Raw genomic sequence first — 25,948 nt, 5'->3', positions numbered from 1 at the left:
CCATGGGCCGTGCCCACTGACCAGCACCCTCTAGTTGTGACCACTGCTGTAGACCCTTCATAACAACATTTGAAAAATGAGCTTCGAAGGCCCAGGGTGGTTTGCAAGTAATTCCCTGGCAGAACGAACCTCCGTGTCTGGGAAGACAGCAACGAATGTGCGGCAACAAGATGGCGCCCATAATGGTCAGCGTACAACGCGTGCATGCACCCAGCTCAGCTGACCGCAGTGAGCACTGTCTCCCGGCCATTCTGGCAGACCTAGGGCACGCGCCAGCTGTGGGGTCACCTGGCCCCAGGTCACACGCTCTCTCTGGGGTGGCCTGTAGCCAGTGACTGTTTGGTAAGGCCTGGCGCCCTCGAGCCAAATTGGTAAATGTCTGAAGAACTGAAAAAAACCAAAAGCGAATAAAGGTAATAACGTGATTTAGGAGTACTAGAAGAAATAAACCCAGCCTATAAATATAACGGAAGGAACATGGGAAAAAGGAAACAACAGATGAGGCCAATAGAAAACCCACAGCAAAACGATAGACTTACACCAACCATGTCTACAATTGCATGAAATAGAAATAGACTAAATACTCTATTTAAAAGACAGTTTATGCACTTAGAACGGAAAGACCATATAAATGCCATTTATGAGAGAGCCATTTTAAATGTGAAAAAAAGAGGGGCACCTGGGTGGCTCAGTTGGATAAGCATCCAACTTTTGATTTCAGCTCAGGTCATGATCTTGTGGTTTCATGAGGTCAAGGCCCGCATTGGGCTCTGTACTAGGGGCACAGATCCTGCTTGGGATTCTGTCTCCCTTTCTCTCTGCCCCTCCCCCACTCATCCTGTGTCTGACTCTCTCAAATAAAATTAAAAAATAAAAAATATATTTAAAAAGAAAGAGGGAGAGACACCAGGACTCTCTCTCCTCCCACATGTGCACAGAGGAAAGGCTGTGTAAGGACGCAGCAAGGTGGTGGCCATCTGCAAACCGAAGAGTTCTCGCCAGAAACCAACTTGCCGGCGTGTTGATCCTGGCCTTCTAGCCTCCGGATTATGAGAAAATAGGTTTCTGTTGTCAGAGGCACCCAGTCTTACGACATTTTGTCATGCAGCCCAAGCAGACTAATGCTGCAATGGCTGTGCTAACATTAGACTTCGGGACATGGAATATTATCCAAGGGAAGAACATTTCCTAATGATAAAGGAGTCAGTTCATCAGGGGGAAATCCTAGACCTGGAGATTCTTACCCAGATCCTCCTTCAAACAAGGACCTATTGCCCAGCTGTGGGGAGTGTGGTCAGTGAGCAGACTCCCCGTCAACCCCTCTAGGACCTGATTCAGTGGAAGGGACCTGCCTCACTCAAAGTCACCATTCCAGAGACGACCCACATCATGTTGAATGACGCAGTCTGCAAAGACTCCGTCTTTTTGGCCCAATATGGGCTCAGAAGATGGGCAACTCTCTCTCCAGAGCCGCCCCGCTGATGGTCAAGCCCATGGTCTCTACTAAAAGCCAGGCATTGCTTTGCAAGTCAGGAAACAGTTATGCAGTAGAAGGCATCGTCTTCCTCTGGACCTCTAGGGGTCTGCACGGCGTCTCTCCTAGTGAGGTTGGCCAGAGATCTTTCTGCTCTTGACAGTCAGCACCTTGGATGTGCCAGGCAAGTGGCTCAGTGCGGGAGAGCAACTGCTTTTGTTGCAGAAATCTCTTCCACTCTAGAACACGCTTGAAACTGGAGTTTGGAAATAGTGTAAGTCAGGTTTCAGAACACGGCTGCATCCAAATATCAGTTGAATTAGAGGACCTCAGAAGAGAGACCGAGCACTGTGCCCTTTATTCGTGACAAATGAGGGTGCCTGGGTGGCTCAGTCGGTTAAGTATTTGTGACAAATGATACAAGGCACAGCGACCTGTCCTTTACAGAGGAGGGCCTGCTTTGATTTGCACCAGACCATCGAATGCGCAGAACTTGACTAGTGTGGCAAGACGACAAGACCCTGGATGTCCACAGGACTTTTCTCCCAACAGCGGGTGAGAACAGAGCCTACTGGGATACCTGGATGTGACACGTAATACGTGACATTTTATGTCTTATGATTCTGGATGGTGGTTTGGACACATCACTGGAATTCATAGCTTAGAATTCTAGATCTTTCTTGTGTTCGTGCTACCGGTCTATTTCCTTTTCATTTGAACTATTGTCCTGGAAACCTTTGAAGCAAACAGAGGCCCACAGTCTCTCTTTTCTCTCTCTGAACATGGTCTCTTCAGGGGATCCGAGCTGCTCATAAACCTACGGTCTCTGCAAGAGAAATCTCCTCGGGAAATGTCACAAAGGGAAGCACGCGTGTGCTAACCACATTCATGGTCTCTCTTCTCTGCAGTGATTCTGTGATAATAAATGTGTTTAAAAATCCATTACAAAATGGCAAATCTATAGACAGCAGATTGTTCTGAATCTGCATCAGCAGTGTCAACAATTTCGCATTTCAAATGAAATTTCTGCCAAAACACTCATGCTTGCACATAATATAAAACACAGACAGATTTGAACAAATAAGATACCGCTGCTTTGTTTTAAAATATTGGCAGAGACAAAAATGTATTATTCATATCAACTCTCTCCATTGCTTTGAAACGGAAAATTATTTCTGTGGCCAGCTCTGAATAAATGTGTGAGTTGGTACCTTAGCAACCATGATATATTCATTGAGCTTGATGGGAAGCGTGGAAATCCCATCCCGCACACTGGGTTTACCTTCTTTTCTTCAAAGTCTTGTTTCCTTCCACCTGCTCTTCCATACCCACCTATGGGTGGAAGTTCGCTTCATAAAGTCTTGTCCGTGCCCTGCAGGGAATCCTGGGGCTCCAGGATGGGGAGCTGGGCAGCGCTGAGGGATGGCACGAGGTCAGGCTGCTAGATGTGCCAAATTGCAGATCAAGTTCAAAGAGTGTCTGCTAAGGCAGGGTGACGGAATCAGGCTCTGTGGATGCAGGAACAGTGGTTTGAGGATGCGGGAGGTCGGACCACAATGCCAGCTAGCAGACCGAGTGATGCAAGTTCAAGAATTCAGGTTAAGCTGTCAGAAGAATACGAGGTCAGGATGAAAGCAGGCGATGTGACTCTACCTGCCTGGGGAGTGAGGGCATTCATGCAGCAGGGATTTGCTCTTAAGGTCATTACACATGGCTCTATTAAGCTGTCGTTGGGCTTGTTGCTGCTATTGGCAACCAATATAGTGTGCATGGGGACATACCCTTTGTGTCAAAAACCGTAGACCACTATGAAGGGTCCAGAGCGAGCTTATGTGTTGTTCCCAGGATGAGGGAGATTGAAGCCAGAACCAGTCTATTTTTAGGAAAAGGCACCCAGAGGACAAAGCCCATCAGACACCCGCTCTTCCCTTGATCCCAGGTAAAGCACACCCTCAAAGTCCTGAGCTCCGGGTCAACTCTTCCTAGAGCGTGGAGTTGGGAAAGGGATAAGAGGCAGTAAGCCCCCAAGGGAGGTGTTAATACACCTGCTTCCCAGGTCACCGGTTGCTTGTGCAAGGAATGGCGGGGGCGGGGGAGCGTCTGTGGAAAATGTAATGCAGAGATGACTCCTTTCTCCACTTCTTCGCTGGTCTTGGGCCGAGGAGGAGGCTGCGGGGAGGACGTATAAGATGAAGGACTTCCTGTTTGTTAAGAAAAATTAGTGATTGGGGCACCTGGGTGGTGCCCCAACTCTGAATTTCGGCTCATCATGATCTCAGGGTTTCGTGAGTTTGAGCCCCACCTCTGGCTCTGTGCTACCAGGGCAAAGTCTACCCGGGACTCTTCTCTCCCTCTTTCTGCCCCTCCCCTGCTCGTGCTCTTTCTCCCTCTCAAATAAACTTTACAAAACAGAAACATTAGTGATAAGAAACAAATTTTTCGAAGTCTTATTTTGAGGAGAAAGAATTTCTTAAATTTAAAAAAAATGTGTATTTTTGAGAGAGAGAGACAGACAGACTGAGTGGAGGGGTAGAGAGAGAGGGAGACGATGAATTGGAGGCAGGCTCCAGGCTCTGAGCTGTCAGCTCAGGGCCCGAAATGGGGCTCGAATTCATGAGCCATGAGATTATGGCCTGAGCAGAAGTTAGAGGCTTAACTGACTGAATCACCCAGGCGCCCCAAGGAGAAATACTTTCCTAAAAAGGGGCACATTCGAAGGGGCGCCTGAGTGGCTCAGTCTGTTAAGCATCTGACTTCGGCTCAGGTCTTATCTCATCGTTTGTGGGTTTGAGCCCCTTGTCGGGCTCTGTGCTGACAGCTTGGAGCCCGGAGCTGCTTCAGATTTTGTGTCTCCCTCTCTCTCTCTATCCCTCTGACCCTCTTCACACTCATACTCTGTGTCTCTCTCTTTCTCTCAAAAATGAATAGACATTAAAATTTTTTTAAAAGGGGGGGGCACATTCCACCTTCCCCTTCCAAAAGAGACTGGAAGCAAAGTGTGTAGGATAAGATGAATAATGGCTATTTATGCAGGAGACACTTCTGCTGGCGTCTGATGTGACTCCAGCATGGGTTCATTTAGCGGAGCGTGTTAAGTTACTGTAATTGACGGATTTGGCAGCATTGTAACAACGTCACATCAGAACCTGTTCACCAGGGAGCTCCGGTGATTCTACAGAGCAGCGGTGGTAACAATCACGCATTTTGGTCTTCGTTCTGTCCGGCTTGTCACTCTGAACCAAAATATGGTTTCTTAGAAGAGACAGGAAAGAAATTGTTTTGGAAGTCTCTAGAGATTTAGATTCTCTCCCCCGTCCACTCCCTGTCTTTTACTGGGATGTTGTAGATCTGCTCAGGTACTGGGTTCCAGGAAGGCAAATGGCTTCCAAGCGCTGGACAGATGGGAGCACCTGTGTGGCGCCAGACAGGGCACTAAGCACCAGAGGTGCCAAAAGATGTAGGAATGGCCCCTGGCCTTGAGGACATATGAAGACGAGGAGAGAAGAGATGCTGATTCACATGAACATGTAACCCCATAAGCCCCAATATAGCAAAACCCCGAGAGGGTTATGGAAATCCGTGCCTCTGAGATAATCATCTGGCTGTATTGTTTTAAATTTTTTTTTGTTTATGTATTTTTGAGACAGAGAAAGAGCATGAGTGGGGGAGGGGCAGAGAGAGAAGAAGACACAGAATCCAAAGCAGGCTCCAGGCTCTGAGCTGCCAGCACAGAGCCCAATGTGGGACTCAAACCCATGGACTGCGAGATCATGACCTGAGCTGAAGTTGGATACCTGGCCGACTGAGCCCCCCAGGCGCCCCATCTGGCTGTATTTTTAAGGATGATCAACAAGAGCTGCCTCTTCTAGAAACAAGTAAAGAATGACTTTGTGTGATCTGGACAAACATGAATCAAAATTAAGAAATGTGCCATTGGCTACTTAAAATATTTTCTTTTTACACTAGCAAAGCTTATAAATAAAATGAACAACCACATAGTGTTTCTTCTATGTAATGTGTATGTAAAGTGTAGTAATTAAAAAAGGTTAATCATTCAATGATAATTTTTGTAGTAGGTATGCAGGACTGTATTGCTACTGAGGTATTTTTGATCCTTCCTGCTTATTGATTACAAAGCTTGTTAAAGGGGCGCCTGGGTGGCTCAGTCGGTTGAGTGTCCAACTTTGGCTCAGGTCATGATCTCACAGTGTGTGGGTTTGAGCCCCGCGTCGGGCTCTGTGCTGACAGCTCAGAGCCTGGAGCCTGCTTCAGATTCTGTACCTCCCTCTCTCTCTGACCTTCCCCTGCTGGTACTGTCTCTCTCTGTCTCTCAAAAAAAAGAAAAAAGCAAAGCTTGTTAAAATGCAAACTTTGAGGCACCTGGGGGGCTCAGTCATTGAGTGTCCGACTTCAGCTCAGGTCATGATCTCGCGGTTCGTGAGTTCGAGCCCTGTGTTGGGCTCTGTTCTAACAGCTTAGAGCCTGGAGCCTGGTTCAGATTTTGTGTCCCCCTCTCAGCTGTCCCTGCCCCGCTCATGTCCTGTCTCTCTCAAAAAAAAAAAAAAAAAAAAGTAAAATGCAAGTTTCAATTTTCCTTTCAAACTGCATGAAAATCCAGAATGTTCTAAACCTTGCGGTACACACAGCTTCCTCTGTTCTCCTTCGGCGTGGCTTCACAGGCTGCAGCTAGCCAGGTGTGCAGGACTGTTCTTGCGTGTTCAAGACAAGAGTTTCCTCATGGATTGTAAATAATGCCTGGCGGTGACTTGTATTTCACTGCGTGGATCGTCGGTGGCTATACTGTCTCATCTCTAAGACTGAGGGCCTGGGGGGAGGATCCCTCGGAACGTGCTCTAACGCTGACTCTACACACAAGAAAGCAAAAATGTTTAAATGAAATAGTTACTCTGATAATACAGGAGTCACCAGGGCTCAGACTCCTGAATTTTCTTGGTGCAGACATTAGGCAGTTTTTGAATGGAGGTCTCAGTCCTGAATAATTGAGAAAGTGGTGAAATGGGCCCTCGGACATACTGGTTTACTGTAGGTTAAAGGAACAGGGGTGTCGTAAGTCCGGCCGCTGGTTTTATGTGGTGGCCTCTGCAACTGCTAATATTACACATCATTGAGTTTCCACAGATCTTCTGAAGATAAAACCGCTCCTTCCAAGGGCTGAAACCTGGCTCTGTCCTCACAGATGCCACCCAGGAGCATCCTCGCCCACGAGACTGGTGGGCGGTGGGGAAGACTCTAAGACCGGGTCACATCCCAGGGAGCCCAGGGAGCCGCCAGAGGCGGTCATTGCTTCGTGGGACCGCTGCCTTCCTGCGGCTGTGCGGCTCCCAGCTGTCAAAGTCACCGCAGCATGCAAGAGGTCTCATGTTTCATAAAAGAATTAGGTTTAACCAAAAACGTGTCTAACATTTCTCTCTTAATTAGGTCAAAAGCAAAAGTGTGCTGTGGACTTAGGGGAGAAGACCCTGGGAGGGGTGGATGAATCAAGGCTCTGAGCCAAATCCAAGACATGCAGGGGAGGACCAGGATCAACGGTGGGGGGGGGGTAGTTAGGCAAACGCAACACAGTGAATGGAATGTGAGGTTTAGAGACAGATGGGGGGCGGGGGGGTGGATCTCGCTCCACCACCCTAGCTGTGGGTCTTCAATAACGTACTTGAACTTTCGTGTGTGTGTATTTCCATGGGAAATCCAAATAGTACCTCCATCATGGGGTTACTTGAGGGATTAAATACCAATGTAGAAAGACCAGAGGTGCCTGGGTGGCTCAGTCAGTTAAGCGTCTGACTGTTGATCTTGGCTCAGGTCATGATCTCACGGTTCCTGGCATCGAGCCCTGCGTCAGGCTCTGTGCTGGCAGCATGGAGCCTGCTTGGGATTCTCTCTCCCTCTCTCTGTCTGCATCTCCCCCACTCCTGTGCTCTTTCTCAAAAGTAAATAAATTTTTAAAAAATTAAAAAAAAGAATGTGTAAAGACCAGAAATAATGTCTAACACGTAATTGTCTCTCAACAAATAATAATTTCTGCTGGTTTGCAAGAAACATGCACATGCAGAGCAGAAACTGGCAAAGTGCAGTCCCGTAGCTCTGTGAAGCCTCCAAGGAGCAGAGAGGCAGAGAATGACTAGCGGGGCAGCAAATACTTGCCAAGCTCCTTTGAGTCCCTGGCCTTCCTGAGGTGACCTGTCTACAATTTTTTTTATCTGCTTCCCCTGAGTCCTAATTAGTACATATGAGGCTGATGCCGGGCGTGATTTGGAGCAGGTCGAAAGAGAGTGGAATGCACATGAGTACAGACAGACAGACGCCGAGCGGGGGTCCTGGTGCCTCATCTTCTTGCCTGCGGGGTCCTACTCAGCATCGTTTAGGCGTAGGACACCCCCAGGGCACGTCCATACAGCGATGCACCTGTTAAGGAGGGTTTCCTTAGGGACCTCGTGCTCTCAGGGACAAGGACCACTGTCTGTGGGTCACTCTTTCAAGACCTCTGGGGGAGAATCAGCAGGACTCACAGTCTCCCTTGATTGGTGTCCTGACCTCGTGTCTCTGGGGCTCAAAAAAGATTGTTTTACTCCCGCCATTAAGCTGCACTCCCCCCGCGCTCTGGTCTTTCTGCCCATGGCCGTCTCATTGATTTGCATTGGTGGCTTTGTCTGGGAACCGTTCGAATGTTTTATTCTGTTTTTTTTTTAATGTTTTTCTTTATTTTTGAGAGACAGAGAGAGACAGCGCGAGCAGGGGAGGGTCAGAGAGAGAGGGAGACACAGAATCTGAAGCAGGCTCCAGGCTCTGAGCTGTCAGCGCAGAGCCCAATGCAGGGCTTGAACCCATAAAAGATGAGATCATGACCTGAGCCTAAGCCGGACGGTTACCCGACTGAGCCCCCCAGGCGCCCCTCACATGTTTTATTCCGAACTAAGAGACGTTTCCCAGGCCCCCAGCACACGGACAGCCGAGGATTTTCCAGGCTGCAAACTGCTGGTCTGAGAGCCCAGGCTTCCGAGTGGCCTGGCCAGGAAGCCAGCATGCGCCTGGGCGTGGAGCGCGGCCGGCTGGACCAGAGCACCGGTGAGGCTCATCCACAGACGGGAGGTCAGGCCAGGATGCTCTCCTTCTGCCCCCTGCCTCACCCCAAACCCTCACACCGCACGGACAGTGGGGTTTGCTGGCAGGAAACTTGCTTTTCCAGATGGGCCTAAAAACCTGACCTTTGGCTCTCCCGGGAGAGTGACAGGGAATCCGGCAGACGGTCTTCCTCGTGCAACGGAGGCCCCGACGGAGGCCTGAGGAACGAGTCAGGGAGGGTGGCGGCAGGGTGCACGAGCGGAGCACAGAGCCCCGGTGGCGACTCCGTGAGCCCCTAAGCCTGCTCTGGCCCAGGTTCACCTAAACTTGACCTACACCTTCCAGTTACCAAACGTGGGCGCGAATACTGCACAACCCATTGACAGCTTTGGGCTGAATGACTGGATTTCCTGGGGTCCTTTCTGTTAGCAGTAACAGGCCGGCCAGAAACGTGTGGGAGGGTCACTCTGAGAACTGGGGAGGTGGCAATTTATGGAATAAAGAGGGAGACGAAGAAGGGAGATGTCCCAGCTGAGGGCCGTGTCTGAGCCAAGTCGTGGGTGCGACAAGGTGTCAGGGTTAGACAAAGCAGAGAGCGGCTCTTCGTCTTACTTCCCCAGTGATGCCTGAGCCTCCTGCCCCCTCTCGCTGCCTCCCACAAGTGCCCACATTCAATCAATACTCCCCCCGCAGTCAGGGTGACCTTTAGAAAATGCATATCGGACCACATCGCTCCCTGTACAAGCCTCTAATGCCTTCTGGTTGTCGTTAGAATAAAACCCAGTGGCCGTGGCCTCTGGAGGGAGGCCTGCCTGCCCGGCGCGGCCTCTGCTGCTCTGGGCACACCTGGAGGGGTGGGAGGGGTGGGGTGGCGGATCATGCTCCTGCCTCTGCAGGTGTGCCCCCTCCCCGTCTTTTTGGGGCTGGTCGGCGCCTTCTTGCTACTCCCATCTCCTCCTCCGATCAATAGGAAGGACTCTGATAATCTTCTACTCCAAGTGTATGCACCCACTGCTGCATTCTGTCAACCACATTTCTTATTTTCTGTATTGTATGATGCACTGATACCTCGGGGCCTGGCTGATCCTGGAGAGGACACCCCTCGAAGGGCCAGCGAACTTCCTAGAGGAAGTAGACAAGTTGCTTGTGAGCCCAAACCACGCCCACCCTCAGTCACTTCCTTGTCTGTCACAGACCAACCCCACCAATCCCATATTCCCACTGTCCCGTACCCCCAGGGCCAAGTGCTGGATGATTGGGGACCCCACTAGCACAGAGGCCCCCAGGATTACTCATGCCATTCAGCCCCAAACTTGTCCAGCCTGTCGACCCCACCTTGCCCATTCCTTCCTGTGAAGCCCCCACTAGCCTTCCTGCCATGCTCCTGTCCCCTCCCTGGTCCTAGTGCTTCTCCACGGGGCCTCGCCTGGCACAGCACGCCCTCTTCTCTTGGGAGCCGTGAGTGATAAGTTCTCCTTTCAGGGCACCTGTCTCCCTGCCTGGCATCTTACCACACCTTGAATGTTTCTTTAATGTTTATTTATTTTTGAGACAGTGCAAGCGGGGATGAGGCAGAGAGAGGGGGCGCAGGATTCAAAGTGGGCTCTGCACTGACAGCAGTGAGCCCAATGTGGGTCTTGAACTCACGAACCACAAGATCGTGACCTGGGCCAAAGTTGAATGCTCAACCGACGGAGCTACCTGGGTGCCCCTTACCACAACTCGATTAAAACAAATCCTAGCTAGGGGGCGCCTGGGGGGCTCTGTCAGTTGAGCATCCAACTCTTGATCTTGGCCTCATGATTCGTGAGTTCAAGGCCCGTGTTGGACTTTGTACTGACAGTAGGAGCCTGCTTGTTCTCTCTCCCTCTCTCTACCCCTCCCCTCCCTGCTCTCTGTCTCTCTCTCAAAATAAAGAAATGAACATTAAAAAAAATCCCAGGTACTATAGAAAAATGTTTTTATTTTTCAGAGAGTACAAACAGGGGAGGGGCAGAGAGGGGGACAGAGGATCTGAAGCAGGCTCTGCACTGACAGCAGTGAGCCTGATGCAGGGCTTGAACTCACAAATGCAAGATCACGACTTGAGCCAAAGTCAGATGCTTAACTGCCTGAACCATCCAAGTGCCCCAAATCCCAAGTATGTTTTAAACACCTGTATCCATGCAGCCTCCCCTCCACCACACTATCCTGCTTGTGTTCTTTGGGGTCTTAGCTGCATCTGAGAGTATCTTGCACATTGTTGATTTGATTTACTTTTTACTCGTGAATACAGGCCGCTGTCGCTCAAGGACGCGGGTGTGGTGCGGGTGGGGGGCCTTGTGTCCGGTCAGCATCCCTACTGCCTGGGGAAACGGACAGTCAATAGTTCTGGTCTGAATGAAGCCCCTGCTAGAATTGATGAGAAAATCAAATGAAAGAATGTCTGAGAAAGCATTTTGAAAGTTCTAAAGCACTATACAACTAAAATGGTGTGTTTACTGGTGAGCACCTCTAATCACTCAGATTAAGCTTTTCCTTATTTAACCCTTCCCTTGCCCTTGCCCTCCCCCCCCCCACGAGTGCACTTATTATGACGGGCACTGGATGATCTGTGGAAATACTGAGTCACCATATCATACATTGAAACTAATAGAGCACTGTATGCTAACTAACGAGTTAAAATAAAAACAACAAAGTGATCACAAAATAAAATGAGGCATTTCATAGAGCATCACAAACAGGCCTCAGAAGAGCTTCATGGAAATACTTCCATCCATTTTCCTGCCTGTGAGGTCAAGAGATTTATAGTGGTCTCATAAAAAGTTCTCGTTGGGGAAAATTATGTCAAAGATGATGCTGAGAGCCCTCCCTGGCCAATTTGACTACAGTTCCCAGCACCCCCTGCCATTAGATCCGGTCATGTGATCCATTCTAGCCAATGGCGTGAGAGGAATTACTAGGCACCACTTCCAGGCCTGGCGCTCTCAAAAGCCTATGGAACCCTTCAGACTCTGCCTTCCCAGGTGAGCTCTGAAGCCCTGATGGAAAGCGGAAGTGACGCAGAAGGGGTCTCGATTCCTACGTCACCTCTAGGACAGGTGGCACTTAGTGGCCAGCCACATTTGTTTTGGACTTAACTTGAGAGAGTGTTACTGAGTTAAGCCATGAGGTGCCGTGAGGACCTGCTTCTGCAGCTGTGGCCGATTTCCTTGACGAGGTGTCTGGTTGGTGGCAAGCGTCATGACGACAAGGGTCTAAAGCCCTCCTCACACTGGGCGACATAGTGCAGAAGGTCAAAGGGCGTGGCTCGGGCTCTTCGGGACCCAGCGTCTTGCCTTGCTTGGGCTGAAAGGGGGCAGTCCCGAAGCGGGGAAATGCATGCATCTCAGCCAGGTGGGATTTGCAGAGCTCTAAAATGAGGCTGTCTGATCCTTCTCTGGGCCAGGGGCACATCGCCAGCAGGTGGAGACCTGATTTCCTCCCTGAACTGTCACTTGTCCGCGGGGCCCCGCTGTCAGCAAGCGGGAAGGACCGGGTTTCTGCCCCCACTGCCCAGGGCACCTCCCTTCCTGATCCCCTCCCGCATCCCGGCTGGGGATCGGGGTTCCGGCTGCACCCCTGGCCCCTAGAGGAAGCTGCCGCCTTTCTAAGCCCCTCAGCTTGCACCCTCCGCCCTCTGGGTACACCATTCTCTCCTTCTTCCACAGGATCTCTCTCTGGGTCAGTCAGAGCCCTCCTTCACCCTCAACTGTGTCACCCTCTAGCAGTGGTGGCAAGTAGGCAAAGATGCCACGTTCACAGGGACTCTGGCTTTCCTCCATGGGCTCAGGGAAGAGAAGGCCGAACAGGAAGTACCTCTAATGCTTTCTCTTCCTGTCCCTGGGGGCGCTGGGGAGTAACTGGCCAGGTTGGGTTTTTGAGGTCCTCAAATAAAGACCTGCCGGCACTTTCCAATCTGCTGAGGTTTCTCCTTTTATGATTCCCGCTTTTGACTTGCCACCGCTGGGGAAGGTGACACGCTGGTTCTCTTCCCGGTGACAAACCCTGGCCTCTGGCACGAAGAGCTCACGGAAACAAGGTATGGAGATGTCCCGGGTGTCTAGAAGGCAGGTTTCCCGAGGAACTAGGTGAGTAATTTAGATTCCAATCCTGCTTCTGCACCAGCCGCCTGTCTTCTGGCGGGTCCGTGGTCTCTGGGCTTTTTTCCACCCGAACAACATAGTGGTGGGTTTCTCAGTGCTCCCTCGCCACTGCAAGATCCAGATGTGATTCATTCTTTCATATCAGACAAATGAACTTTGTCTCTCTGGTGATTCAACTCTTAGAAGATGTTCGACATCTTCTCAAAGAACCTAGCTGTACCTGAAGAATACGTCCAGCTGATTCAACAGTGTAGTTGGCTTGTTTTATTTATCTGTTTGTTTTTTTATTATATTTATTTATTTTTGAGAGAGAGAGAGAGAGCATGAGCAGGGGAGGGGCAGAGAGAGAGAGGGAGACACAGAATTGGAAGCAGACTCCAGGCTCCGAGCCAGCTGTCAGCACAGAGCCCCATGTGGGGCTCGAACCCAGCAACGTGAGATCATGACCTGAGCTGAAGTCAGATGCTCAACCGACTGAGCCACCCAGGCGCCCTTATTTGTTTTATAGTTTTCAATTTTACTTTGTAATTGCGTAACAACAGCACGGGATTCCCTTGTAGCAGACTCCGCGGGCACAGCATGGGCGTGAGCTACGGTGCCAAGGTGTAGCGAGGTCTGGACCCCATTCTCCTCTGCAGAACTGCCACTCTGCAGCCTGAGCTATGGCTTCACGCACCCCTCCCGCAGCCCCGGCAACCCCCTTCTCCTCCCGTTTCTCGGAGTGTGACGATTTTACATACCTCCTGTGAGTGGAATCACGCGATACTTGTCTTTTTGTGACAATATGTTTATTTACAGACAATAACCTTGTTCAGCCTTTGAACAGAGGGAAATCTCAGGGTGTTTAGAACTTCGATTACTGCAGTAGAGTTGGCATGCGAAGTTACGTTAGCTTCCTGTGCGCAGTCTCGGTGCACTTTGACTTGTGATCTAAGCGCCGTAGGGGGTCCTCGGAGCTGCCTTAGGGGCCCTGCGGGGATGGGCTCATGCTCCCCCCTCCACCCCATGCCTGCCTCCCACCACATTCTGTGTTGCTTATGTGTTTGGGCTGCAAAGAGAGAGAGGATCCTGGGCTAGACGATGCGAATGTGATGACAGTCCTCATGTCAGGTGGCTTAAACATGTGTCATGTGACATCTTCATTTTTCATTCAAAGTAAGAAGAGGATACAGTCCCCCCTTTTCCTTAGTCTTCTCTTGGTTCTGAGGTTCTCAACTGCTTAACACGGCACAGGCCCGGGAGCTGCCTTCCCCGGCCCAGCAGCGCAGGGACGGCACCTGCGGAGATGCCCATCTAGCTCTGTCCTTGTAAGCAGAGCCCGGGGAAGGTCACCCCGGCACCTTCTTGGGCAGGTGACGTCCGCCAGCGAGACAGCACCCCTGGGTGCGCCCAGCAGCCCGCGGGTGAGTGTTAGTGTGAGAGTCACCTGTGTGGATTGTGCCCCAACCATCCCTGGTCCCTCTGGTGGGTCCCAGCCCCACAGGATGGGGCAGTGAGTGCCATCCAGACTGGCTCTCCTTCTGGAAGCGGCCACCAGGGACGGATGTCACAGTGAGTGGGAATATTCGTCCAGAGACGCCGGGGTGAGACTATGTAAGTTTTGCAAACATGAACTTGTGCTTCCCGGACCCTGCCGGGATGGCAGAGCCCACCAGGTGGCGCGTGAGCTACGGCGATGACAGAGGGGTCTGGGAAGGACCGTGAGGAGCCTGTGCCCAGGACCTCCCTCGGACAGCCCCTGCGTCACAGTTCTGTGCCACCGCCGTCCTGGTCTTGCTTCCGCAGGCCCAGGCTCTCTGCTGCCGCTTTAAAAGGCACACGGTAACGGTTTAAATTCTTTTTTTTAAGTTGTATGTCACTTAGATAATTTTCTTTTTTCTTTTTTTTAACAGTTTATTGTCAAATTGGTTCCCATATAACACCCAGTGCTCTTCCCCACAAGCGCCCTCCTCCATTGCCACCACCTCCCTTCCCCCTCCCCTTCTCTTAATGGTTTAAATTCTTGACAAGCCATAAAATCCTTTGAACTCCAGCATGCACAGGACTGTATTTTTTAAGCCTTCCCCAACTCAAAATATGAGAGGATGTTTAGGGACCAACAACGGGCTTGTATGTAGAATATAGGAACTCTCAAAACTCAAAGACATACCCTGTTGTAAAAGGGACAGAAACGCCAGCTGCCAGCTGGTGGAAGAGGAGAGGTGTGTGTGGTGGGCGTGGGTGTGAGGAGCCCTTCATCTCTGTTGGCCAGCGACGGTGTCACTCGGGCCACGACGGGAGGCTGCCGCGGACCCGCTGACAGGGTGGCAGAACGCCCTGGGGTGACACCACACTCCGGGATGAGAGCAGAGACACGGGGTGTCCCGGACGTGGCCGGCGGGAAGGGCCACCGCACAGCTCCTCCGAAGAACAGTTTCTAAGCTTCCCCCAAAAGGGAACAATGGACTTTCCATACCGCCAAGCAGTGGTGCTCTTGGGCATTCATCCTGGAAGAATGAAGACGTTTTTCCACACAGACATTTGCACACACGTGTCCACAGCACCGCTGTGTGTAATGGCCCCAAACTATTGGAGAGACGTGATTTCAGAAATGGAAAGTAGGTTGTCCTGGGTGTGGGGGGAAGGGGGGAGGGATGAGGGGGAGGGAGCAGGTGTGGCCATAAAGGGTATCATGGTGCTGCTGTTCTTAATGGCTCCAAACTGTTAGAAAGAGCTGATTTCAGAATGGGAAGTAGGTTGGCCTGGGTGGGGGGGTGGGGGGAGGGGGAGGGGGACCGGGAGCAGGTGGGGCCATCACGGGTATCAGGGAGCCTTGGGTGATTCCGCCCCTCCCCTGTTCACGTCTGTTTTGTCTTCCCCGGCTGGGTGAGCCGGGGTAAGGCACTTTAGATGTATGAGTTTTGATTGCCTGTGGATATAGGAGGGGTTATAACAATGGCTCTATTTCAAAGGCTTATTGTGAGGATTCAATGAGATATTTTATAAAGAACATTTCATAGTGCCTGCAGCATTGCAAGTGTTCAATACACGTTAGCTCTTCCCATAATATAAATTATAATCATGATATTAACGTAAGCGTATGCATATGGAATGGAAACTACCAATTATCTTTACAGGGAGGCTGGTTGTGTTTTCATATTCCGGCGTTTGAGAGATCATTTGGAAGATTCTCCCATCTAATTTTGCTCTTAAAGGGTCTTGGCAAGGGTATTTGTGTGTCTGTGAGTGTGTGAAGTTCTTTCCGGTCAGCACCTTCCTGTATCCGTAGTGTGACTAAACGGAATTTGTGACTTCCTCTCTCTGGTGTCTGTTTTCTGCCCAGCACCCGTCATTACCTGAGCCCCGTCTAGGTCACTAAGTGACTATTGCTACAGCATTTATTGTTATACCCACAGTTGACACAAGGAAGGAATTTTCAGAAGACTCTCAGTTGAGTGATAGCTTTCAATGACTATACCGAGTCCTCTGGGATCATCCCCGTAGGGATGTTTGAGGAACGAGCTGGGGGATCTGGCTGTGTGGCCGTCACTCATGTCAGGCACTCGCTGGGGGCCGTGTTGAACATTCGCCTGTTGTTAAAGAATTTCTGGAAGACAGCCACCCGGGTGCCTAACACCCGCTCCCTTTAAGTTTTACATGAGATCTTGAAAAAGGACTTACATTTTGGTAGATCCTGACCTGGTTTGCACTGGCTCTTCCTTCCCTGCTATAAAGGTGGACAGCGGGCAGTGGGCCGTGGGCCGGATGTGACATTTAATTTTCCGGCTTCCTCGGCTCGCCTGATCTAGTTGTAGCAGTTTCACTTACATTTCTTATTCGAGCCAACATTCTCTCTTTTGGTTTTAGCTTTGGAATCCTAGACCTGTGGTTTCAGAACGAGCAACTTCGCAGCCCCAGGGTCAGGGGGAGGGAGCTTGTCCAGGGCTCCCTATTCCTGACGCACGTGGTAGAAATCTCAGCGGGGCCTGGGACACCCCTGGAAGCTTGACCACGGAACCCCCTCTCCCCAGCTCACGATATCTGTACCTCCCACAGCTGTTAAAGTCTCTATTTCCAAAGGCGTGGAAGGCTGGCCATCCCAACTGATCTGTTAAATTTCTTTTCCGCTGGAAACATTTCCTGGGTGTAAAAGATCTTCAAGGTCATGGATTCCAAGGAAAGCCTATTGATTTCGGGTTTGCTTGTCTCTGATCCCCTCCAAGTCCTCTTCCCTCCTTCTTACACGTCTGTCTCCACGCTCACTGCAGCCCCGGGCACCCCCACTCTCCAGTACTCGGCAGACAGAGCGAAGGACCGGATTTGCAGGATATTTACCCTGCAAATAAACCCCTCAGAGTTCTACCCACAAATTACCCACATGATGCGAGAGATAAATGGGGCTTGTTAACGCCAGTGCTGTTCGCTCTTTAACTTTTTACAAAAACCATTTTAATGATGATTAAGTAACCATAGGATACTGCATTATCAAGAGGTCTCTGTTTTTGTGCATCTTGGCTCGTTCTTAGTTGGCTGGTCTCTGAGCCAATTCATGGGGCATGGAGACAGGCGCCGGAGAAGCTGAGATTTTTGAGTTGTCACAGACCTTTTAACATTTTATAACTAAATTTACAAGAAGTCGCTTCTAAAACAGTCCTATGAGTGGACTACCTTAACATAAATAATTCAGCTAATCTTAATTAAATATTCCAACTGAGGTTTTGGTCACTTCCTTTTCATTTGGTTTGTGGTACCAACTTGCTAAGTTGAGAAACACTGTTAAAAAATTAAACGCGTATCTCTTATCATTCAGACAGCTTTTAAAATTCTGCTGGAAACAGATACTTCCTGGCTTAAATCAGTGTTAATCTCGGATTAACTTTCTATTCCTTTTCAACTAAAGGAGTTTGGGACCCACACTGAGTCTAGGTCTGAGTCCCTAATATCAACACCTCAAAACTTAAAAAAAATTTTTAAAACATTTTATTAATTTTTGAGAGACAGAGAGAGACAGTGTGAGCAGGGGAGGGTCAGAGAGAGATAGAGACACAGAATTGAAGCAGGCTCCAGGCTCCCAGCTGTCCGCACAGAGCCCGACATGGGGCTCGAACCCACGAACTGTGAGATCATGACCTGAGCCAAAGCTGGACGCTTAACCGACTGAGCCACCCAGTCTCCCCACGACACCTCAAAACTTAAAAATATGTCAGGAAACTAAAAAATCAGAGAAAGAGTCTTGTCCTAAACACCCGGTCAGCAAAAATTAACCGACATTCAAGCCCTTTTCTCTTTGCCAGCCTTGCCCTGCATGGGCGCGTGCTCTTGAGTGCCTCATTTAGTCTTTCCAGCATCTCCTGGAGGGCGTATTATCCATCTGTGGCAGGTGGGGAAACTGAGGCCACATGGGTTAAAGTAATTTTCTGGATGTCATCGATCTGATCCGGAGTTTCCCGGCACAGAGTCCATGAGCTGCCTGCATCGGAATCACTCGGGGTTCCGCAGTGCAGACTGAGAGCTTCTAGAGTTCTGGAACCGGGACACATCGATCTCCATCGTTTTAACGGTCTCCTAGGCTGTTCATGTAACCGCCACGGTGAGGCCGTTTCTGGAAATGGGTGAACTCTGCTCGCGAACCAAACCTGCGTTCCCCACGCGGCTCAGTCCGTTGGAAATTAGGGAGAGAATGGGAGCGTATCTTCAGTCCTTCAGACCTCCACGCGTCTTGGTGCTTTTTGCATTACGAGGGACCTCTGGTCAGAGCTGCCCACGTTCTCTGTTGATTTCCCATCACTTTTGACCGCCAGCAGCAGTTTGGGCTCCTAGGGCCTCGGTCCCTTACGCTCATGTTTTCATGAGGGGTTTACTGCTGCGAGTCAGTCCAAATCCAGTGAGAAAACAGAAACCACACTAGGCCTTTGGACAGAGAGTGTTCAGCGTAGAGGATGGTTATACAGATGGCAGAGGACCAGGAAGCTCCACGGGATGGCGGGCCCCTGAGTGACCAGGACAACCGACGACGGCCCTCTTGTGTCTCACCTCGTCTGGGGGACACTTGGAGGAAGGAGTGTTGCCAGAAGCAGGAGCTGGGCCGGGTGGCAGGTTCTAGAAGCATCCAGGGACAGTCAGGAAGGAGATGCTGAGGACTGGGCTTGAGACAGAGGCCTGGCTCCTTCCTTCACCTTCCACAGGTACCTCTCGTTGGCCAAATCCCCGGAGAGTTAGCCGAGAGGCTGAGCTCCCCAAAATGCAGAGCAAGTGGGGGAGGTGAAGCAAGGGGCCGGGGTGGGTGTACACGTCGTCCTCGGGGAGGGGGACCCGCCGCTGTTTCCCTGTCCCGCGCCCACACGAAGAGGAAGGAAGAATCTGCTGATGCGTGGCGGCAGGCTCCCGGCTGGCGTCTGCTGAGCCGTGGTCACCTGGTCAAGGCCCTCCGCTCATCAGAGGCCCTTTCATGTCCATGGGACCCCCATGATCTCATGCCAGCAGCTGTCAAGGCCACACTGGCCCTAACTTCTGGCTTCAGAGAGCGAGGCAAGATCCATGCAACTCCATGGTCGGTAAGACATGGTCTATGTCTTCCATCCAGGGAACTCATGATTACGTTAGGTTCACAGTGAGGCGAAGGCAGGCTGCTAGTCAGCTGGCCTCACAATAGAGAGCGGGTCCAGGTCATCCAGCTGGACCCGTGTCATCACGAGGATCCTTCACAGTGGACGAGGGAGCCAGCAGGCGACGGACTACCGAGCCTGATGTGTGATGAAGGTCGCCATCCAGACTGAGGGGGGAAGGAACCCCCTCGGGGTCATCTTCCATAACTGGCCCTTTGTCAGAGGAAACGGCCTCCAACACCAGCACCAGCCACGCTCGGAAGTAAGCTCCAGATGTGCTGAAGATGCGACTACAAGTCACCTTATGAACGAGTAATATGAGGCCAGTGGAGCTACATCGTGGAGTAAGGAGGCGCGCTTGCTTGAGGAGGGCTAGAAACACGAGTGCTTGAGGGCAGGGTGGGTGGTCCCGCCCACGTGAAAACGTGACCCATCTGTGTGCAAGGGCCTCGCAGAACGGGGCAGAGCAGGGGGGACAACCCGCGCGTGCACAGCGTGTGTGATGAGAGGCCGCGCTCCCTGCTTCCCAGCGGCTCCTGCAAACCGGTGAGGAGGACCCGGAGGAGGGGGCCGGTGGGTGTGACCACAGTCAAGTCCCCGACCAGCAAACACAGGTGGCCTCGTGGAGCTGCTGCCCTGGTCGTGGTCTGGGAGGGTCCTGTTCCTTGATGCTGGCGGTGGTGTTTTAGCCAACGGTTCCCAGCTGTTGCTTCTTCTTAGCCCCGAAGTTTTATGTGAGCGCTCTGCTTTCCACGTGGTTGGGTTTCTTTGGACTCTCCTCTTGTTGTGCTTACCTGGGTTTATTGAGCTGTGGTCAGAAAGTATGGTCTGGGGCCGGCTGGGGGCTCAGTCGGTTAAGCGTCTGACTCTTGGTTTTGGCTCAGGTCATCATCTCACCGTTTATGGGTTCAACTGCCGAGTCAGGCTCTGGATCCTGCTTGGGATTCTCTTTCTCTCTCTCTGTCTGTCTCTGCCTCTCCCCTGCTTTGTGTGCTCTCTCTCAAAAATAAGTAAATAAACTTAAAAAAAGTATGTTCTGAATGATCTCTGTCTTAGGAAGAATGTACCCAGATCATGTGTATGAACTAATAAAATCTTAATTAAATCTTTCCTTAGTGCTCTGAAAATGTTTATTCCAATTTGTGGTGTAAAAATGTTAGACATAGTTCTTAAATATTGTACAAAGGTTGTTAATTGTGTTACTCAAATTCTTGAATCTCGTTTTTTTCTATTTAATTTATTTCTGAGACATGCATTTCTTGTTTTCCCAGTTTCTCCTTGAACTTACATATCTTTTGCTATAGGTATTTTGATGCTTTATGAGGTGCCTGAGGATATGTGACTCTTGGATTGTCTTTGTGAGTTCCTTATAACCAACATCAAATTACTTGTTTGCCCTGGGGTGCCTGGGTGGCTCAGTGGGTTACATGTCTGACTCTCGATTTCACGTTAGGTCATGATCTCATGATTCGTGAGATCGAGCCCCATGCCGGGCTCTGCACTGACCCTATGGAGCCTGCTTGGGATTCTCTCTCCACCTCCCCTGCCCGTCTCTCTGCCCTTCCCCCATGTGCTGTCTCAAAATAAATGAGTAAACATTAAAAACAAAGGAATGTTTGCGTTGAACTCTCACACTGGTCTTGCTTACTACTGCCTGTCCCGTACTTTATTTGCCAGCATTTCCTGTACAGTTTGGTGTGCGTCTCCTATAGCAGCACCTGCCTTTAAGTGGGAACTGAACCTGTTAAGATTACCGACGTGTCCTGAGTTGTCCCAGGGAGGACGTTTTTCGGTCTTCTGTTAATATTTTGGACGACCACCGGTCAGTGGAAATAAGATGTGAAGCTCCTAAATTACCAGAGAAGAGAAAGAGAAGGCTTTCCACCAATCTCGGAAGCATAAGGAGAGACACAACCCACGGGGAAGGCCACACATTACACCAAATCTACGCTACCTTCTTAGGACCTTCCGTATGCGTTCTCCCCAGTTACCCTGCGGAGGTTTTGTAGGAGCCCCTTGGAATTTTAGCTATTGATGATTTTCTCTTTTATTAAGGCTAGTTTGGAAGTCCATTCCTGAATCCTGCATTAAAGGCAGTGACGACAGTCACTTAAGTGACACTTGCTGGCCCTGCCTGTGATCATGGAGCCCAGTGCACCACTGAGTGACTGCTCGCAGTGCCGCTGTGGAGAGGCCGTGGCACTCACGCTCCGGGTCAGCAGACTTCCTGTTTATTCCCGGTTTTCTAGGAGATGTCAGTAAAGCGTCTTGGTGATGGACATATTTTGAAATCGGTCCTCCGTGTATGGCTGTTTATTTTATGCTGATAGCTGGTGATTCTTTGTTGCCTGTTAGTTTTTCTGGTCCACATCTGGATTAAGCTGGTGTGAATGATCTCGGGAACCGTGCAAGGTGGTGCTCTGTCTCCCCAGAGTAAACCTCACCCTGGCGGGGAAGGTGCTCAGTGGGAAGCCCTCCCTTCAAGGACCTGGTTGGGAAGGGCTGTCCGTCCTCCCGCTGGGGGCTCCGAGGTCTCCCCTCCCCGCCACCCCTCCTGGCTCTTAGCCATGCAGCAGGTGCATGCGCACACACATATACACACAGAGAAAGCTGCCGGGGTAATGTGAACAGACTCCCACTTCGTCTAAAGTGACGAGAGTGTCCCCTAAGCCCCAAAAGGCAAGTATCTCTGGTTAAAACGGTTTCAAAATGTGTTCTTTTCTGAATAATAATACTTCTGTTAAAAAGGTAGGAAGAGACCACGCTGGCGAGCCCACGTTGGATGTGGTGACCCCATCGCTGGTGTAAGCAGGGAGGCTGGAAGGGAGAGAGGACCTGTCTGTCCCCCTGGCTGGTGCAGGGGCGCAGGCAGGGCGCACGGAGGCAGGGCTGCAGGGGTATCTGCTGCGAACACAGCAGCCTGGCCCGTCCCGCTTCTGAGACCCCATAAAGCAGGAGCGCAGGTCCTGACTCATGGCATTACCTCCTCGTCCTCCCTGGGAGAGTGAAAGGAAGGTTGAAGTGAGCCTGGGGAAAATGGAAATCCCTTCTGTGTGAGCCGCTCACCCTCCTCCCCGCACCCCTCCAGCTGCCATCGTTTGGGCTGTGATACTTTGCACTTGCGTCCCATACCCACCCATCATGTCTGCAGTTTCCAGAAGTTTCTTCAAGACATATTTCCATGCTGGCACTATTCCTGCTTCCCCATGACCTCTAGGTTATTATTTTATAGCGCTTTTTTTTCAAGGAGATGTGAAAAGGAGGCGATATAAACACATAGACAGTCCACCTCTTGGACTGAAAGGTGACGGGGGCTGGGGGTGAGACATGGAAACCGAGGGAGATGTCAGAGGGAGACGGGACATGTGACCAAACCTTGATCTACAGTTTTGCAATGTCGGTGCTCGGGAGAAGACAGTCAGGTAGGACTTTTCCAGCGTCAGGGATTTCACGGTATCGATCCGGAGACACCAGCATCACTGGTGTCAAGGCTCCAGTCAGCGTTCAGTGGAGAGCTGTGCTCTGGGCAGCTTCCGCTTCTGCCTTTCATTTCAGTGTCTGGTTCACATGGACGCCATTCCAGAACTCCTGTATCCTCCTCCTCCGCCTAATCCTTGTCCTTCGAAGGCGAGAACTCATTGTGTCCTCCGTGGACATCCGCGCAGAGCACTCTCGTCTACACTGGCAGTCCAGCCCAGTGTTACTTTGGAAGACCGCCCTCGTGGACTGGGGTGCAGCCGTGAGCATCCCAGGTGCCCCTCTGAGTCACCTGGGAGCTTCTTGTCCGTACTGTCCTTTGGCACTTGCTGAGACGCAGCATCCTTTCAAAGCCCCGCAGCCCATGGGGTCCTACAGGTGTGTGCGGGCCACCGAGCTGCGGGGTCTTCCAGCTGCTGTGTGCATCTGTCGCCGATCTGGTGCCCTGCTCTTCTCTGCCCTGGATGCAGGGAGTTACCTTTCTCTGCTCCTTTCTCCCTGCCCTGGGGCTCTGGTGCCCGCTGGGAGGAAGAAAGCCGAGTAGACATGGTGTTCTGCCTCAGGCTGGTCTCCTCGGAGCTCCTGCTTCTGTGGGGAAGCCGCTCCCCCAGGAATCTGACTCCAGCCCCGCCCCCCACACCCTGCTGCTGGTCCTGGGACCCCGCCTTCCCCCTGCAATGGGAGTGTCACCTGATGGGCTAGTATCCTGGCTGCCTTGTCACCCCCTTTGGGCATCTTCGTTCTTCCAATATCGGTGCACAGTTTCTGTATTAAATTCTCTTGGTTTGGGGCGCCCGAGTGGCTCAGTCAGTTGGCATCAACTACTTGGTTTTGGCCCAGGTCATGATCTTGTGGTTTGTGAGTTTGAGCCTGGCATAGGGCTCTGCGTGGATAGCATGGAGCCTGCTTGGGATTCTCTCTCTCTCTCTCTCTCTCTCTCTCTCTCTCTCTCTCTCTCTTTCTCTCTCAAAAATAGATAAACTTAAAATTTTTTTTAATGCCCTTTTTTTGAAATTCTACCCTGGCTTGTTTTCTCACTGTACCCGAGGGATGCAGTGTGCATGAAGCTTCTCAACAACTCACTTATCGATTAAGAAAATACAGGGGCACCTGGGAGGCTCCGTCGGTTGAATTTCTGACTTTGGCTCAGGTCATGATCTCACGGTTTGTGGGTTTGAGCCCTGCGTCGGGCTCTGTGCTGACAGCTCAGAGCTTGGAGCCTGTTTCGGATTCTGTTTTTTCCCCTCTCTCTCTGCCCCTTCCTTGCTTGCACTCTCTCTCTCTCTCTCAAAAATAAACATTAAAAGAAAAAGAAAAATGAAAATGCGCGCAGCCTCCACATAGCATGCACTGTGCTGGAGGCCAGCGATTTAAAACCAAAAAGAGAAGTAACAGAATCAATCCCTGTTGTCTCTCCATCCAGGGTTGAGGACTGTGTGTGAGGGACACGGTTCCCGCCTGGGCCCCCGCCGCGCCCCGGGCAGCCTGTGCAGAGAGCTGGCCTGAACGCTGCGTTTGTGCGGAGCGCAGGCAGCCGCATTTCCGCTGGTGCTTAAATGTCAGATTCCCACCTGGACTTCCGTTCTGCTCTGAAGCGACCGGAGATGGGGCGGCAGCTGAGGAGTTAAGCCTGCGTCTTACGAGAGGCTTACGAGTTGCTGCCAACTCCTGCCGGCCCTGCAGGGGTGCTCCAGCTCTGGGTGCAGAGAGAGCCAGTTTGCGCTCCCCCTCTGGCACTTTCAAGAGCACAGATGCCCTAAAACCCCTTCTTATTAGAAGACGGGTCAGCATCCCTACTGAACATTCTAGCAGCCGATGCCCTAGTGTTCCAAGTGGGGTGAAGCCCGTGAGACACCTCTGACCCCTCGGAATGCCAGGTGCCCCTTACCAGCCAGCTTCCACACCTTATCCTGCCGGGAGCTGATGTCCTGAGCTTCGAGAGGAGGGCCCTGGCCAGATGCGCCCTGGGCTCTGGGCTCCGAGTCTCCGGCAGGGCTCTGCACTGTCCTCACACGAGCTGATATGCCGGGTGGCATTCATCAACCTCTGAAGCGCCATGCCCAGAATGACATGTCCCTGGAATCAAAGTCGTTAGAAGCTTGGGGGGGGGGGCGGCACTCGATGTGATGGGTGGGTGATTGGTCAGGCCGCTGGGCCACCTGGAGTTTCCTTGACTGTGCAGGCGTTGCCTGGCGCCCTGGACGGTGACAGGTGACACGCTCATGGGAGCTGGATCTGGAGCGCAGAGAAGGTAGCTCTTGGTCTGGGGTCTGGACAGTTGCGTTGGTGTAGAACAGAGTTCTTAGCTGGTTTTTGTGAAGGATGAGCACGGATCCATTGAGAACTTGATAAAAGCTAGGGACCCTTTTGCTAGAAAAATGTATTTGCACCTAAATCTGTGTATAGTCTCTCTTAAACCACGGCCCCGGAGACGGTGTGTGCACATCTAATGCATACTCCGGGGGGACCGGAGACGCTTGACACGTGAGAGGTTTTCTGGGGGCGTTTATCCCACCAAACCGAAGAGGGGCAAAGGCTGCACATTCACGGCCAATGAAAGTCCAAGTTTGTTGCTCGGACGAGAGGCCCGTCTCCTCTGTGCCACAGCTCTCCTTGGAGATGGCCGAGGCAGCGGGTGTCTGGGCTCCAGGTCCCTGCAAACATTTCCACGTGGCTTCTATTCCTATCACCGCTCGGAGACCAGTCTTGTCAACTTTACCAACAACCTCGGTCTTTCCAAAGTTGATGACGCTTTCGGTCTTCGTCACTCAGGACAGTTTGGCAGCCTCCAACCCAGCTGGTTGCTCTTTCCTGGAAATTTATGTCGTTTGTGACTCCTGTCGGGTTTTCTGCTACTTCCCTGGCCTCTGTCCTCAGTCTCCCGTGCTGGCTCCTTCTCTCCCAGCAGTATCGTAAGTGCTGGGGTGTCCTACAGCCTCATCCTGAGATCTTATTTCATCTCTACCTCTGGTATTTCTCTACGTAGTTCCATGCGGTCCCATTGCCTTAAAATTCTGGATGCTCGGTGTTTCCAGTCCGGACCAGTGCTCTGAGCTCTGATGCAGATGTCCAACTACCTACTTGAAATCCCTGCTTGGGTAAATAAGCATCTTGAGAGTGGCATGTCCAGATGAAGTTCACGACGGCAGCAAGTTGCGTTTTTCTGGGGCTCAAGGGGGAGGCGACTCGTTAGCAAGGTAAACATTTAC

Source organism: Suricata suricatta, chromosome 2, assembly GCF_006229205.1.
Source record: "Suricata suricatta isolate VVHF042 chromosome 2, meerkat_22Aug2017_6uvM2_HiC, whole genome shotgun sequence".
Lineage (NCBI taxonomy): Eukaryota > Metazoa > Chordata > Mammalia > Carnivora > Herpestidae > Suricata > Suricata suricatta.
Note: the sequence above shows the minus strand (reverse complement) of the source record.